This window comes from Triturus cristatus, chromosome 5_2 (assembly GCF_964204655.1).
Source record: "Triturus cristatus chromosome 5_2, aTriCri1.1, whole genome shotgun sequence".
Classification (NCBI taxonomy): domain Eukaryota; kingdom Metazoa; phylum Chordata; class Amphibia; order Caudata; family Salamandridae; genus Triturus; species Triturus cristatus.
The window spans coordinates 347566222-347584381 of record NC_140588.1 but is presented as its reverse complement, the minus strand read 5'-3'; the positions used below and the strand labels follow the sequence as shown (position 1 = coordinate 347584381).

At 45.7% G+C, this 18160-nt stretch overlaps 1 long non-coding RNA gene across 1 annotated transcript in view; it reads right to left on the bottom strand.

The window, feature by feature from the left end:
* The window catches only part of LOC146822979 (uncharacterized), a 36209-nt gene extending 24499 nt beyond the window's left edge, over positions 1–11710 (bottom strand). The window contains exon 1 of the long non-coding RNA XR_014961865.1: positions 11637–11710. This is a non-coding gene — a long non-coding RNA (uncharacterized LOC146822979). The remainder of the gene's footprint in view (positions 1–11636) is intronic.
* Positions 11711–18160: the final 6450 nt, after the last annotated feature.

Here is an 18160-nt window from a genome sequence, read left to right as displayed (position 1 = left end):
TTAAAGGAACCAAAATAAAGATTTTCTGATTCTGATTCTGATTCTGATTCTGATTCTGAAGTCCCGTTGAATCCTGAGGGTCCTTTGGGTCCAAGTAGCCCACTAGGTACCTCCAGTAAGTGACACAGAGCTGCGTTGCAGATATGTATAAAAAGGGGCACGGCATAGACCACCTCGCTGCAACGCAGTGCAGTGACGCTTACTGGAAGCACCTGGTGGGCTAGTTGGCCCCCAGGGGCCCTCACAATTGAAGGGGAATTATTTCCCCAACTTGAAAGGCGCCACAGGGCGTGTTTGCACACGTCACCTCAAGCCCTGTCCCCTCCCTTCCCCACTGTGTAAACGCGCCCTGTGCCCGTTTTAATTTGGGTGATTAAGACCACTTGAATCCTGAGGGTCCCTAGGGTCTAAGTAGCCCACTAGGTACCTCCAGTAAGTGCCACAGAGCTGCGTTGCAGAGAGATGTAAAAAGTGGCACGGCCTAGACCACCTCTCGGCAACGCAGCGCAGTGGCACTTACTGGAAGCACCTGGTGGGCTAGTTGGCCCCCCGGAGCCCTCAGGATTGAAGGGGAATTATTTCCCCAACTTAAAACGTGCCATAGGGCGTGTTTGCACACTTGTCACGTCAGGCCCCGCCCCTTCCCTTCACCACTGTGCAAACACACCCCGTGGCGCGTTTTAAGTTGGGGGATTAAGTCCCCTTGAATACTGAGGGTCCCTGGGGTGCAACTAGCCCACCAGCTACCTCCATTAAGCGCCAAAGAGCTGCGTTGCAGAGAGGTGTAAAAAGGGGCGTGGCCTCAGAACACATCTCTGCAACGCAGCCCCCTGGCGCATACTGGAGGTTCCTGGTGGGCTAGTTGGCCCCCAGGGACCCCCAGTATTCAAGGGGAATTTGTTCCCCATCTGCAAACGCGCCAGGAGGGGGGCCGTTTGGCCCCCCTCCTGGACCACTAATAGCCCGGGGCTGGCCCTCTCTGTTGGGGCCCGAGGGGAGGTCCCCAATCCCCCCACGGTCCCGCCGGCTCCGCGCATCCTGCGGGAGTCGGCATTGCTTTTCCACATGGGGAGCTGGTTTCCCTGCTCTCTCTTTCAAAATCCAAACCAAGTTTGCTATGGCGGGGCGGGAGCCGCGAGGCTCCCGCCCTGCCATAGCAAACTACAGTGTCCCGGGGTGGGCACCCTGGGACACTGCAGGAGCCGGCCCTGGGGTGTGGCGGTCCCCAGGGCCATGACAAGGCTCCAGGACGGGGCCCCCTCCCACAATTTACAAAGTCCCGGGGGGTGGTGGTCCCCTGGGCTGGGGGGGCTTAAGCCCCCCTACACAGGTTATTTTTTTTTTTTAAATAGCCCCGGGGGTGGCGGTCCCTGGGGCTGCGGGGGGGCAGTGTGCGCCCCGCAATAACAATTAAGTAGAGCCCCGGGGGATGGCGGTCCCCGGGGCTTGGGGGGGCCTTAGAGGCCCCCACAACATTAAACTAAGAAGCTCCGGGGGGTGGTGGTCCCTGGGGCTGGGAGGCCCAGAGGGGTCCCCCCATTACATAAAAATATTTTGGCCCCGGGACTTGCCCCCCGGGGGCTAAATAGTATCGGGTTTTTTTTCACGCCTGGATCGATTTTCCCGTTTTAAAAAAATTTATAAAAAAAACATTTGCCCTGGCCTAGGGGGTCAGGGTGTTTCTACCCTGCCCCCTTTTTGCGTTTTGCGCACTTGTATGACTGTTTTCTTGTGCCTCTGTTCTACCGAGGCACAAGATGGCTGCCAACACTTCCTGGTTTGGAGTGTTGACAGCCAATTATCATACAGCTCGTGATCGGGAGGGTGCGCGGATCCTCCGCGGCCATAGATAAATATGTGTTTTTACTTTGATTTACTCAGAAACTACTGAACGGATTTACACCATTTAACAAAAAGGGTTCTTTTTGAACCAAGAACTACCTCTTTGCCAAATTTGGTGTAATTCCGTTCAGCAGTTCGGGCTGTAGCCGTGTCTAAAGTTTACTATGGAAAATTGCATGGGGAAAACGCGTTTTGGGACCCCCCTTTTTTCTCAGCCCCTGCTTGCCGAATCACCCTGAAACTTTCAGGATAGGAGCGCCCCACGAGTTTTGAAAATTTCGCGAAGATTCATCAACCGGCGCCAAAGTTATTGGAAATAGAATGTTGTGAATTTCCTATGGAAAATAGGTCCTTACTATAACTATCTACAGTCTGTGAAATACTTACATTTTCTTTGAATAGACATGCATGGAAAAGGCATATGCATTTAAAAAATATATATTTATATGTATTTTTATACACACATACATATATGTATGTATGTGTGTATATATTTTTACATATACATATATAAGTGTGTGTGTGTGATACATGTGTTTATATGTAATAACATTTATAAATATATATATATTTTTCCTCAACAACCCTCAACCCTTAATGCCATACCCACCCAAAACCCTAAAAGTTCCTTTCCTACCCAATATCCCATACCCACCCTACACCCTAAAAAATCACTTACCATCCAAAAGCCCATTCTCACACTAAACCCTAAAAAATCCCATGTCACTCAAAAACCCTTACCTACCCTAAACCCTAAAAATTGCCTTGCCACCCAAAAACCCATACCCACCCTAAACCCTAAAAATTCCCTTGCCACCCAAAAACCCTTACCCACCCTAAACCATAAAAATTCCCTTGCCACCCAAAAACCCTTACCCACACTAAACCCTAAAAATTCCTTGTCACCCAAAATCCCACACTCACCCTAAACCCTAAAAATTCCCATCTCAACCAAAAAAACAACACCCATCCTATACCTTAAAAACACCCTTCCCCTAACATATATACATATATGCATATACTTACATTTTTTGTGGTAATAGCATGCGTTGTAAGGGCAGGTCGTGGTAAAAATCTGTATGGTAAAGTCGCATGCTTTGTAATGCTTGCGTTGTAATGGCATGCATGGTTTACACGGAGTTGTAATTGCTGTTTCCCATTTACTATGGATGTAGACCTCATCCTTCAAGAAATTCAGATCTTTGGTGGCATATTCGGCTTCAAGTTGAACTGGGGCAAATCCCTTTTTGTTTCCCGTGACTGAAATACACATCACTGGGAGAAGGAGTTTCCCCTACAGTTCTAAAAGGAGTTAGTCTGATATTTGGTTGTTAGGGTACCCCAAGAGGTTGAGGAGGTGTGGTTGCATTCGATTCTGAACAGGTTGAACAATGGATTAGGCTACCCAGCTCACTGTCTTCTCTGAGACTCTTTACTGCCTTGGCTCTTTTATCAGCAAAACAGAGGCCTACTCCCAACTAGGGCGGTTTAGTATTAAGAAACAGATTTTTTGTAATGTCTCCTTAGATAACACTTTTTCTTGCCACATCATGACTGACTGACACCTGTCCCCACTGAGGTTGTCCTGCTAACCAGGGAACTGGGATTGTGGGTTCTGCTTGGCCAAGATCTGGTTGGCTCTGCTGCCTATAGGTATCATGCGCACTTTAGATACTGCGTGTTCCATATTGGGCTGTTCCCAGGCTACTGATGCTTCTGATACTTTCATATATATTCCTGCATGTGTTGGATGATTGTGTTGGTGGGGCTGTGATAGTAAACCTATATCTACAATATATGTACAGCACCCTGCCTTTCCAGTGCATTTGCTGCCACTGGTCTAACCCCATTCATTATTTCACTGTGTCATGTCAGTGCAATCAACCATATGTTTTGATGTACTTCTTTAAACTAATAAAGTTTACAATAATTAATATTGAGGCTCATAAGAAGAATGTGGTGGAGCTTACATGACTTTGGCTCACAGGGTAGAAAATCCCTGTATTCCTATTCCCCTTAAAATAGTAGGTATTAAGCTAGCAGTGAATGTTGTATTCTCTGAAATTATTGGGGTCACACTGGATGGCTTCCTAAGCTTCAAAAGGAAACTGTGATCTTTCTTGGATAAAATTAAAACGAACAGGTGTCTCTCACCCCTCCCAGTGTTTTATGCTCATGTGGGTAGAGATTTTAGGAGTCAAACAATCCTGTCAGAGCACACCCTGAAATCAAAACACACACACAAGTATTCATATTTTACAACAGGCAAATATGTATGTGTGTTATTCTACTACAAATAATATGAATATGAATGATAACCATACTACTTAATAACTCTGTGAACAAAATGGATAGAGGGGTGAATGATAAATACACCACAATCATAGTGTATCACACATAACTTAACAAGTTGTTTAAACACTTTCTGTGTTACGATTAGTGAATATATTGATCAACTATAACTGTATGTTTTAGGCATCATGTGAAGCTCCTGCATATCATTACACCATTAGGCTTAATGTTGGAGTCCCTTTCTCAGCATCCCTCTAGCAACTGAGGGAAGTGCCATGAAGCCTGTCTACCGGCCGAGAGAGGAAATGAGCATGCCTGGACTCTCAGGAGGAATTGCTGTGAAGGAAAAGAAGTCCATGCATGAGGAAAACCCAGAAAAAGATTACTATCACAGAGTTCAAAGACAGGAGTGACCATTACAAGGAAGGGACACAGTCTCTCTTAACATTCATTGTGTGAGCTGAATGAAGACTTTTCAAGACCATGTTCCACTGTGTTGCCCTTACATTCACTATAGTCTTCAGAGACTGGTGCTCCTGCAGCCTATGATGGGAATGAAGCTGTGTCACCGCTGGAACAAAAAGTCATGATTGTTCCAAAGGCCTCTACTGCTGAAGACAGACACCACCATGGACAACTCAACTCACAGGCTGCATTTAGTTTTGCTGAATCGCAGCACCTGTCTGCAAATGGCAGGGAAGGCTGCCACTGCCAAAGGCAAGTGCTGCTGCACTGGCTGCCAGTTTGGGAGCACAACCCACATCTGCTGCACCACCAGTAAGGCAGCGATCACCAGGAGGTAGAAACCTAGCCAGGGTTTATCCTACATAACCTTGACGCTTTAGGAAAGATAGCACAAGGGGTAAAACACATCAGATTAAGTTGTGCAATTGATCGCTGAGTGCATTTGATGCCATCTACACCTATACCTATGATGACTATGCTCATAGTAAGTTAGAGACTGTAGTCACGGGTTCCTGTCCATAGCGGAGAGAGAGTACCAGGAAGAGGGATTGTAGCGCATCACTGATAGACAAGTAAAAATGTTGTACTGCATTATTTTTTAACTGTGTAGAAATGGGCTGGACAATACATTAATGCGTTTGTTGATTGACATTTGAGACTGGAGCTCTTGTCCCACACACTACCTAAATTAGAAACCTGTGACTGCTCGCCCTGACTACCCTGAGAGTCATGTGTGGAAAGGGTTATATTCGGTTCAGTTTACAAAGTAAAAGTCAGTACACAAGTGGCAAATAACCTCAACCACCACATTCAGGTCCCAGTAGCCCCTGTGTGCCCTATAGTCTCCTAAACAGCCTCCATTAGAGGGAGAAAGATACAAAGTCCTAATATCTGAAATGCAAAGATTATAAAATAAGTGGAATATCTTGTCCTGAGTGAGAAAGATGTTGACGGTGGACACACTTCACACTGTTTTATTATGACCAACAAACGTATCTACTTAGACACTAACCTGACAACAGGCTGTCATACCATTTAGAGTCCAAGGAAAACTTGCCTACATTGTTTTATGTATATCAAATCTAACCCTTCGCCAACCGTGCAAATGAGGCACCATCCTACACAGACAAATATTCAAGCCATTTAATATTGCTGTGTCGAATGTATGTTCATTCAAGTTATCGTGAAACATTGGCATCCTTTTGGCAATTTACATAACAACCATCCTATAGAGGTTGACTAACCAACTAGACTCACATACAAACAGAATGGCATCCAACAACATAATGGACAAGAATGCCTTGAACCATAACAATCCTCCAAAACAAAGCAATGGACAGGCATACACCTTAGAAAACTGAAAAAAACAAGGTCCTTCTCCACACACATCCATGTACACAATGTTTCACACAGACCAGCTGCATAATATATCTGGCCACTATCCCATATGTTACTGAACAATACTTTAGTCTACTCCAAACTTACTCAACCAGTATCCAATATGACACACCTCTAAACAATATGAAAAACAACCAAATACAAGATCAAGAGACCACTGACTCTTATTGATATCAATATCAGAACTGTAAAGGGTGTTCAACTTTAAAAAGGACTTGGGACTATACAAATCGTGGGAATGCCCTAACATTTATCATTGTTAAATACATCTGCCATGTTTGATCACATTTTGGATCTTTATTTAAAAATGGCAGTGCTAGTTTGTGTGTTTTTGTTATTTTTATAATAATTTTAAAATTTCACAAATTGAATTGTGCTTTGTTAATTAACATGTAGTCCGCACTTGTAGTGTTAGTAATTGAGGGATAAATTGTATATGTAAATCACAAAAACAACACAATCAAAGACCGGTATGGAAAAAAAAGAGCATCATATCAATCTACAGCCCCTAGAAATACACACACAGTTCTCTGGTGATGATGCTTGCATCTACTTGTTTCAGTTACTATAACATTCAATATGCACATATGGATTTTGTTTTGTTTATGTTATGCTGTGAGCCACTCAATCGCGAATTCAGAGTTTGCACTGATGGAAATGTGGAGTACTAATAACATCCTAAGGAGGAAAACATATACAATAGTACAGTGCATAAAATGGCCAAATTCCAATTATTGTTTAATCCTAGATAAAGTAAGGTTTTTATATTTTTTCTAATATATTAAGAGGTTTTTCTGCACTGATTAGTGTCTCTACAATACCATTCCAGAGAGCTGGGCTCATCACTTCCAGTTTCATCAACTCAAACTACAGCTTCTCACTTTCAGGTATCACCCCATAAAACCATTCACTCGTTGGAATGCTTCCCGTCTAATAGGAAAGTAAGAGTTGTGCAAAAAACATTATTGTGATACATGAAGCGCCACCTCAATTGGGCCTCTCCATAATACTCTCCATAGTACTCTTTAATGGATATGTCCAACCGCTGATGCTATTTGATATTGAATTATGAAAATTTGCTGATGATAAACAATTGGTGTTCCATTCATCGCAAGACCCACCCAGTTACAGGGCAAGAGTGGCCAAAGGTTTTCCTAAAATCCAGACTGAATGAATGAAAGATAGCTGAGCTTTAGTGAATCGGTGACAGAGTTCTTCCGCGCCAGGCAGTTAGCAATAATGAAAAAGAACATCTCCAACTACAGCACCTTCATTGTTAAAGAAACAGAAATTGATGCAGACTCTTATGTCACTTTACAAAGTGCCATCTTTGATTCCATATTTTCTGTGAACAGATAGGTAAATAAGATCTTCTCAATTTCCAATTCTGAAGTCTGAAGAAATATAAAAAAACTCCCTATCTCCTTGAAGTGGTGGACAGGGTAACGATTGCAGGAGCAAGCAAAGACTGACCGTGGAAACTTCTTGCTAGCAGGCACATCAAATGTTAAAAACCTACTGGTGCTCCAGAAATGGGCTGCTAATGCCACACATTTTGTAGCTAATTGTGACTTCGAAAGTAAAATAAAGGCTATGACAATTATTCATCAATTTTTGTTTAGCAAATTACTATCAAACAGATTTTTTCTACTGCCCTAGAATGGTCTTACAATCAATGTATTCATTTATTTTTTAACAGTTTTATATAGTGGTCATTCACTGTGAAATCTATTCATGCTTTACAATAAACAGCAGTGGCGGCTGGCAGGGAAATGGGAGGGAGGGCAGGTGGGGGGCACACAATATTTAAAAACAAAAAAGCAAACCATTACCTCCTCGTGCCCCGGCTGCCTCCATCTCTTCATCCTCATTGCTGAAGAGTCCATAAGCGCACAGGCTCCCCTGAGCCAATCGCAGCGCTGCAGTTTAGCGTTGTGATGGGCTCCCCATAGCAAATCACAATGCTGCAATGGTTCAGCGCTCAGATTGGGACAGGGAGCCTGTGCATGTTCCCTACCAAGGCTGTAATGCAGCCTAGGTGGGGAACATGCAAAGTGCACAGGACTGTTTGGCCAGCCTGAGACGGCCAGCCAGCAGTCCTGTGCACTTAATGTGCACAGTCCACTCCTCCTCCCTGAGCCACCTGCCCTGCTCACCATAACCCAGCCCCACAGAAATGAAAAATAAAATAATAATAACCTTTTTATAATTGTATTTTTCCCTTTTCCACTGCTCTGAGAGCAGTGGGGCAATGCTCCTTCGCCTTTGCGGAGGAGCCGCCCCTGATAAACAGTCACTGTTTCATTGAAAAACGTATCACTCTTGAAATGGGTCAGATATTTGAACAAAGGTAATAGGCATATATTAATCACAGCTCAGTACAAGGTATGAAAGTCCAATTAGCAATAGATCAGAAGTAAAAATTAGTAGCAACAGTAAGGATTGTAGACTGGGTGAGGCATTTGAGGGCATTGACACTGTCTCTCTCTACAACCTCGTCTCAAGGCTACATCACACCAGAATACAAGGACCAGCTCTAAACTGGAAAGGCTCCTTCCTAACAGGCAGAGCACAGAGAGTCAGGCTCCCGCCATATGCTATGTTATTTTGCCTGAACTTATAAAGCGCAAACAAATACTAGAAGGCATCAAGGTGCTGGCACTGAGGAAGTGGAAACCAAGGATACCTGGTATTGATTACTTAGGGAAGAGCCAAGTTTTTAAGGCTTTTCTGAAATTAAGTAGGTTAGGTATGGATCTGATGTGGGGCAGAAGCAAATTCCATTCCTTGGCTGTGGTGTTGACAAAACTTCTGCCTCCCCAGCTTGTCCATTTATACCTCTGGACTACGAGTTGCCTGGAGCCACTGGACCTGAGGTTCCTGCCTGGAAGGTACAACTTGAAAGATCTTTGCAGACAATCTGGGCTAATCATATAGAGAGCCTTATGAACCAGCCGGAGTGCTTTGAATTTGATCCTTTGCCTGACAGGAAGCCAGTGAAGCTGTTTGACAGCAAGGGCAACATAATTCTGTCTTGGTATCCTAGTATGGGCTCTGGCTGCTGCATTTTTAAATACCTAAAGTTTGTTGAAATGTTGTTCCTGCATGTCAAGGTATAAAGCATTGCAGTAATCTATTTTGGGCAGTACAAGCGTAGAGATAACTGTTGTCTGGGCACAGACTAGAATGACGGGAAAGATCTTTTTAAGCATGTGCAGGACAAAGATAGCAGATGAGGTGGCTGCCTTGACCTGTCAGGTTAGTGTCCAAAACCCTAGACAGATTTCAGACCTTCTTTACTGTAGCAGGAAGGTAACCCATTTCTTGAGGCCACCAAGATAGGGCCCATACAGTTGGGTTATTCCCAAACAAGATAACTTCAATTTCCCTGAGTTAAGTTTTAGACAATTTTGGCTCATCCAGTGACCAATTGCTACCATGCAATTATTAAAATGTACACTGGTGTGATTATTTTCTGGAGACATTGCAACCACAATTTGAGTGTCATTGGTGTAGGAGGTCAGGTCAAGACCAAAGGATCTGATCAATGCTGCCTGAGGTTTAACATAAACGTTAAACAACGTGAGGCTAAGGGGGAACCCCACAAGACAGACTAAACGGTTTTGATACAAAGGGGTCAAGGGCTAACATCTGTTTCCTTTCTCAAAGAAAAGATCCTGAAATTTTGAGAACTGACCCCTCGATACTGACAGCCCCTGGGAGGGTCGATCAAGGTCTTGTGGTCGACAGTATCAAAAACTGCCGATACGTCAAGGAGCACCATACATCTCATAACCTAAAAAACTTATCTGTGGAGTCCCAACATTATCATATCTCAGCCCAACACTGATCGACATCTACATGGCACTCCTCAAAGGCATCCTCAGAGCCCATAGATTCGACATCATATCCTATGCCAACGACACGCAGCTCATCATGTCCCTGACAGACAACACCAACACCACCAGAAAAATCTTCCTAAACTGCATGGCCAATGTGGCAGCCTGGATGAAACAGAACTGCCTGTAGCTACACACATACAAAATGGGAAGTACTGATCTGCGGAAACAAGAGCTCACCCTAGGACTGCTCCCTCTGGCCAGCAGAACCAGAACCTATGCCACTCCCATTAGAACATGCCAAAAACCTTGGGCTTATCCTGGGCAATAAACGCACCATGGGTCCTCCGGTAAACTTTGTCACCACCTCTTGACTCCTCATCCTACAAATGCTACGTAAGATCTTCAAGTGGCTACCTCAAACAACCAGATGCACCATCACTCAAGCCCTCATCACAAGCAGGATGAACTACAGCAATGCACTTTACGCCGGAATCTCAACCCACCTCACATAGAGACTCCAGATCATTCAGAGCACTGCTGCTAAATTCATCATCGGCCTCCCTCGCTGCACCCATTTCTCACCTCACCTCAGAGAGCTCCACTGGCTCCCCATCCAGAAACACTGCCAATTCAAGCTGCTCACCTACCCATTTAAGGCATTCCACCACATTGATTTGCCTACCTCAACAACCACCTACACTTCTACCAACCTACCAGACAGCTGCGATCGATGTCTCTCTCTCTTGCACATATCCCACGCATCCACAGAAGAAGTGCTGGAGGTCACACTTTTTCCTACATTGCCACCTGGAACGACCTCTCCCAACACATCAGAACCTCTTCTTCACTACTCGACTCCCGCAAGGAGCTGAAGACCAGGCCCTTGAATTAACCCCATGGATCACTTTCAGATGACCCACTTCTACTCTCGCTCGACCTACACACCTGTTCAGGTGCCTGGATACCCTCACGATGGACAAGTGCGCACAACAAATCTACTTAACATAATATCACATAACATAACGTAACATTGAATCTAAGTTAAGAACCATTGCTAAATGCTGGAGAAATTGCTTAATAATAAATAGTAACTGCAAATGACATTGAATGTGCATCACTAAAGAATGATTTCAGGTATTGAACAACAGTAAAAGGTGTAAAATAGTCAACAGTTCAATCCAAGTTGTGACCAGTGGTGCAACAATGGGCCCCAGCCCTCGCGGTGCGGGGAGCCTCAAACTCCAGGAGGCCCCATGCCTCCCTGTGCACAGACGATGGGGCCCCTGGCCCTAAAGCTCCTGACTGGGTCCAGAGAGTGAGGGCAAAGTTCAGGTTCCACCACTGGTTGTCACAGTCCTATTAGCAGTAGATCGGACCGCGTTACTAGCACAATAGTTTTGCCTTCCACAAGATCTAAAAGCGGCTTCAGCAATTGACTTAAATTGTGCTAAAATGTGTAAATGTATAATTAGATTATAAAACTCATAGCTTATGTACACATCTGCCCTACCAACGTGTTTAGAGTGCTAGGTTCTGGTTATATAAGTCGCAACTGCTCACGTAAAACAAGGATTCTCATTCATAAAAGCACATTTTATAGCTTTTTGTGACTTTCCAGAAAGGAGAATCACAAAAATGTGACGCCAAGGTGTTGGGACCCGGATGCCAGTGTACATTTCTGCGCCGACTGCGCCATGTGAGATGTCAATGAATACCCTTCAACTCAGGAGACACGCGCGTCCAGCCCTAGTTAACTCGTTGAACCACGTCATGCTATCCACTGCGTCGAGCACTTACCGTGTATGTAAATAGTGCACTGCGGTGGCATTGTTAAGATGTCAACGAGTTCCCCTGAGTATGTGTTGAGAGAGCCTCGCATTACTAAAACAAGCAAGAATGCGAAAAATGCGTGTGGTTGCGTGGTGGGCCCCGCCCTCCCTAAGAAAGGTTTGTTTAGGGAGTGACGCGCAGGTGGTGGCTTAAGGGACGCCAAGGAGAGACCGAGGGGGGTTTCAACTGTGCAGCAACTGCGAGGAATCCCAAACTGTTTTTGTTATTTGAAGGCTCAGCAAACACCCGGGACATGGCACTTGTGTGGGAGCAATTAATCAACTCAGCAGGCCTAATCTGTTAACAAACTCTTTTACTTGTACTCTGCTTGTCTCCTCCCGTTGGCGTGTTTCCTGCTGCTGCTTCGAATAACAGCAGTCAAACACACTTGAGTAGGTAGGTCAAAAGCTTTTGCTGCGAATCCAGCCTCGAGCTCCAAAGCTGTTGACACTTGCTTTTGTTTCGAGCCTGTTGAGGATTGTGCGTTGCTTTTCTAGTGGGGCATGCTGCCGTGATTGACTTTGTGCGTGTTGTTGGTTCGGTTCCTGCTTGCAGTAAAATCATTTTTGGATATGTAAACTAAAAGGAAATAAATCAGTCTCAGTGCCACAGAGTCACAGATTTCAAATGCAGCGGAACGCTTCAAACAAGCCTACTAAAAACACATAAAATAAACTCAAAGAGAAGAAGGAAATCTGCACAGGGGGCCTGGATTTAATCATTTGCTTCATGATCACTATGGGGGTGAGGCTGGGATCTGAATGTACTTCATTAATGACTCATCTGAACCACTGGACTTTTATATTTTCGAGTCACTGATTGGTTTTAGCAGCCCACGTCAGCATTGGAGCTGTCTTCCTCCATGTTTAAAGGAGAGAGCGCAAGCACCTTAGCCCTGGTTAGCAGTGGTAAGAGTCCTAAGGCCAGCAAACACTAGATCAGCAAAAATATAATGGGTAAGGGCAAAAAGTTTGGGGAAAGACCACTCTAAGACTGACAGGTCTAACACTCAGCAGGACACTTATAAATGGGGTACATACAGCATTTTAAAGGGGAAAAAAAGTTCAAACCGTCCTCTTCATTCCATCTCAGTCAGTCTCTGAATCTGTTGGAGGACCTTAGGTCAATACCTTATTATTCTTAAGTTCTACGCAGTAATTTTCCTCTCCTTGATACAATAGTTTCCCATTGTTACTTTTAGGCAAATTGTATGTAAAAATCCATTGATTGGCCAACAGCTGAAATGAAATGTCTAAAGGTGACAGGCGCCTCACCAGCGAAGGGCAGAGTTCAGAGTGGTCACTCAGAAGCTTAGAGAAGAGAATGTCAAATATTGCTAGACATATCCTTTTGGTCTTACATTTGAATAAAGGGTAAAGGGGCAAACACGATCATATCATACATTGGCAGAAGGCTTTGTGCCTATGGGCTGTTCCTGAACCCAATAGCTCCCTAGATCTTCACAGCTGAAGGGTGGTTCTGGCCCAATGCAATAGAGGCATGATAAATCCGTCTGGAGCCGCCTGAGGCACCACGCTGCAAACCAGTGAGGTTCAGGGGATGAAGAAAGGTTCTAGCCAGTGGTATGTTCCAGCTTCGGCCACTCCACAGCGATCAGATGTCTCTCTTGGATGACAGACTTTCCTTCGGTGTCCCATCCCCCTTTTTACTCACTCAAACCTCACTGCTCCTGGCCGGGTATCACCGCTATAGTCGATGGTGACAGAATGGTGCCCTCACTAATAGTGTGCCCTTGTTGTCCGTTGCATAGTTCAAGACAAGAGGCAACATATGTACACTTCATATTCCATGTCGGGCTGGGGCGGTGAAGGGATCCAATTGACCTGCTCTGGATCCGGCGACTTCTCCAAAAGGAGATTTCCCCCATCCTCTCTAACATACAGCAGTGGGGGTGGCAGGCAGCCATGTGCGTTTACTACACAGGAGGTTTGGACTTTTTCAGATTATTCTAGTTTAATTATTTTTGGAAGGTTTTGTTCAACTCACGGAATGGAGACTCATTTATGTTCTTTACCTGTATTTTTGGTCAACCCAACTATATGTCTGCTTATGGCTTCTCTCTTACACTTGATGAATAGTAGTGGAGCACTCCTGTCTAGACCCTATGAACAATGATCCTCTTAACTCTTGCGTGCTACATTGGAAGGCATTATGTCTAACATGCCCTGAAAACATCAAAATCATATAATCAAGTACTTGTACTTGTTCCAATGTGCAGTTTTGCAAAAAACAAATACCTGCAATCTTTTACTTTTTCCACAAAAATAATTTGTATTCAAATGAGATATTTTCACCTCACGTTTTCATAAAACATATACAAATGCAAGATTTTTAAACATGTACATTGAATACAGCTGTCTGTTCTGTTCACGTCACAGAATTATACATTTAAGCTTTCAGCATACATATAGGGCCTGATTCACAGAAATAACTTAAGACAAAATCCTAACTTACTACCATTTTGATATTCACAGAAGGCACTTACTCGTTTTGGTATTCACAGAAGGCACTTACTCATTGATGAGTAAGTGCCTTCTGTAAATACCAAAAATGATAGTAAGTTTAGGATTTTGTCTTAAGTTAGTTCTGTGAATCGGGCCTGTATTCTTTTTTTTCCATGCTCAATGCATTTCGGGGCATGAGTCCCTTCATAAGGGGCCAAATCTGTAACAATAAAAATGATTATGGGATACCATATTGTGGCTGAAGCAATTAATAGGATGAAGAAAGAAGAAAGGAATACACACTTAAAGAAACAAACTAAAATCAAATCTCAAAGACAAGTTTTTGTCTCCAAATACTCAACTCGTTCGGCAGAACTAAGGAAGATAATAAACATGAGATGGGATCTATTCCAGAATTAACCAGATTTTAAAGACATATTTAAAGAAAAACCATTACATGAGTATAGGAGATCTAAGAATCTTAAAGAACTACTAATGACACCAAAGTATGAGAAGCTATCAGCACCACAGGGGACGAAGAGATGCTAAAACTGTACACACTGTAGTAATGTCATGGTACCAAAATCACGCATCCTAGACTGGAGAAAATATTGAGTTAACTCACACAAAAGACTGTAATTCAAAAAACCTTATTTACAGCATCAAGTGTCCATGTGGACTACTTTATGTTGGTAAGACTGAGAGAAAAATTAAGACACGTGTCTCAGAGCACAAGAGCACCGTACGAACAGCAAATAAAACTTCCAGTTTAGCAGTACATTGGTCCACAGAAAGACACTATATCCCAACTACGATTTCAGGTAATAGAAACTTTGGGGCTCATTAAGATGGCGGAAGGACCACCACCGCCGGGCCGGCGGTGGCGGTCCTGCTGCCATCATACAGAAAATTCCCACCTCCAAATTAGGATGGCGGTGGGAATCCCAATGCTTTTGCAGCGGACAGAAAGTGCGTCTGCCATGGTTCAGCAAGGCGGTCCTTTTTCGCCTGCCTTGCGGAACCTGGAACCAGGGCAACATTGCAACTGTGCCGTGCAGGCACCGCCGTAGGGATTACGGTATCCCTTTCCGCCTGTCTTTTTGCGGTGGATATCCCGCCCCAAAAAGAAAGACGGAGACTGGCTTTGTGGGCCTCCCCTGTGTGTGGGGGGGGTGCACTGGGGGGTACCCATGGTACCCCCCTGCAGTTCCATTCATCAAGTGGCAGGCATCGCGGGGTGCCTGCCACGTGGTGCAGGAAAATGTAGTGCAAGCACCTTTAACATTACAGACGGTGCTGCAGCCAGCAGCACTGCCCGCAATGTTAACCCCTTCTATGCACAAGTTCTAGTGTGCTCATGACGGAACCATTCCGGCATGAGCACATGCTCAGGAAATCCCTCTGCTGCGGACAGCAGAGGGTTTTCCCTTTTTTTTTTCCTGGGGAGGTGGGGAAGAGCTTCCCCAACCTCCCCAAGCCTATTTTTGTATTTCACTGTAATGACGATCACGCGCATTGCGCGATCGTCATTACAACGAAATCGAAACTAGTTTCAGTTTCTCAGTTTCGGTGCTTGTGGTGCTCTCTCAGCCCCCCGAGCACCCAAAAAGATGGGAGAGGTATTGTTGGAAAGGGGAGAATCTCCCCTTTCCAATGGTACCCTTCCCTAGTGGATCCCTGCTTGGGGATCACCCCAGGAGGCCGATCCCCAAGCAGGGATCCACCCACTAGCACCAGGGAGGGGGGAGCGGCCCTTGGGCAAGGGCCTTTGCTCCCCATTGCGTTTTGGGCACACCAGTCTTTCTGCCCCCCTGGGCGCAAATGGATGCAGTAGCCCCCAATCTGCCCCCTCAAGGGGGCAAAAAGCTGACTAGCGCCAGGGATTTTTTAATGAAAAAATGTACTTAGGCTGGGTGCTGCCCAAAAACGACAGTAGCCCCCAATCTGCCCCCCCCCGGGGGGGCAAAAAGCCCACTAGACGCAAGGGATTTATTTTGGGCAAATAAAATTAGGGTGGGGGCTGCCCAAAACTGGCATGCCAATGCCCCCACCACCCCCAAAAAACAATTACAGTCTTTCTGCCCCCCCCGGATGGCAGTAGCCCACAATCTGCCCCCGAGGGGGCAGAAAGCTCCCTAGCGTCAGGGATTTCTTTTCCGCAATTTTACTTGTGGGCTGCCCAAAACGGGAATACCAATGCCCCAACCCCCACCCCACCAAAATTACAGCCTTTCAGCCTTTCTGGAGGGCAGATGGGGGCAGTAGCCCCCAATCTGCCCTGCTGGGGGGGCAAAAAGCCCACTAGATGCCAAGGATTTATTTTGGGCAATTGAAATTAGGGTGGGGGCTGCACAAAATGGGCATGTCAATGCCCCACCCCCAAAAAAGAATTACAGTCTTTCTGCCCCCCTGGGGAGCAGATGGGGGACATTAGCCCCCAATCTGCCCCCCCGGAGGGGCAGAAAGCCCTCTGGATGACAGGGATTTTTGGGGGGCAATTTTACTTAGGGTGGGGTCTGCCCAAAACGGGCATGCCAATGCCCCCACCCCACCCACCAAAATTACAGGCTTTCTGCCCCCCAGAGCCCACTAGACGCCAGGGATTTATTTTGGGCAATTGAAAATTACAGTCTTTCTGCCCCCCCCCCTGGGGGGAAGATGGGGACAGTAGCCCCCAATCTGCCCCCCAGGGGGCAGAAAGCCCACTAGAAACCAGTGATTTTTTTGTATTCATGTAGGGGTGGGGGCTGCCCAAAATGGGCATGACAATACCCCCACCCCCCTCCCCAGAGAAATTCCAGTCTTTCTGCCCCCCCAGGCAATTTTTATGTCGCCTCAATATGTTTTTGGCCATTGTCTGTCGCGGGTGGTTGGGCCTCCCACACAAGTGAGGCACCATTTTTATAGGGAGACTGGGGGTACGCTGGGTGGCAGGAAATTTGTGTCAGCCCGGTGATGCCACAACTTTCCCACACATAAATGTGTGGAAAAAATGATTTTTTTTCAGCTAAATTTTAGGTTTGCAGGGATTCTGGGTAAGAAAACGTTGGGGGATCCACACAAGTCATACCTCCCTGGATTCCCCCGGGTGTCTAGCTTTCAGAAGTGTGTGGGTTTGGTAGGTTTCCCTAGCTGGCCACCGAGCACCGGGCCAAAACCCCAAGTGACTCCCCCCTTACAAAACCAGGTCGTTTTGTGATAGGCAATTTTGATGTCACCTCAATACGTTTTGAGCCCTTGCCTGTCACGGGTACTTGGGCCTCCCCCACGAGTGAGGCACCATTTGTATCGGGATACCTGGGGGAACGCTGGGTGGTAGGAAATGTGTGTCAGCCCGGTGATACCACAACTTTCCCACACAAACATGTGTGGGAAAAGTAATTTTCAGCTAAATTTGAGGTTTGCAGGGGATTCTGGGTAAGAAAACGTTGGGGGATCCACGCAAGCCATATCTCCCTGGAATCCCTGTGTGTCTAGTTTTCAGAAATGTGTGAGTTTGGTAGGTTTCCCTAGCTGGCTGCCGAGCACGGGGCCAAAAACCCAGGTGACCCCCCTTGCAAAACCAGGTAGTTTTGTGAAAGGCAATTTTGATGTCGCCTCAATATGTTTTGGGCCCTTGCCTGTCGCGGGTACTCGGGCCTCCCACACGAGTGAGGCACCATTTTTATCAGGAGACCTGGGGGAACGCTGGGTGGTAGGAAATTTGTGTCAGCCCGGTGATGTCACAACTTTCCCACACAAAAATGTGTGGAAAAAAAGATTTTTTCAGCTACATTTAAGGTTTGCAGGGGATTCTGGGTAAGAAAAAGTTGGTGGGTCCATGCAAGCCATACCTCCCTGGAATCCCCCAGGTGTCTAGTTTTCAGAAATGTGTGTGTTTGGAGGTTTCCCTAGCTGGCTGCCGAGCACCGGGCCAAAAACCCAGGTGACCCCCCTAGCAAAACCAGGTCTTTTTGTGATAGGCCACTTTGATGTCGCCTCAATATGTTTTGGGCCCTTGCCTGTCGCGGGTACTTGGGCCTCCCA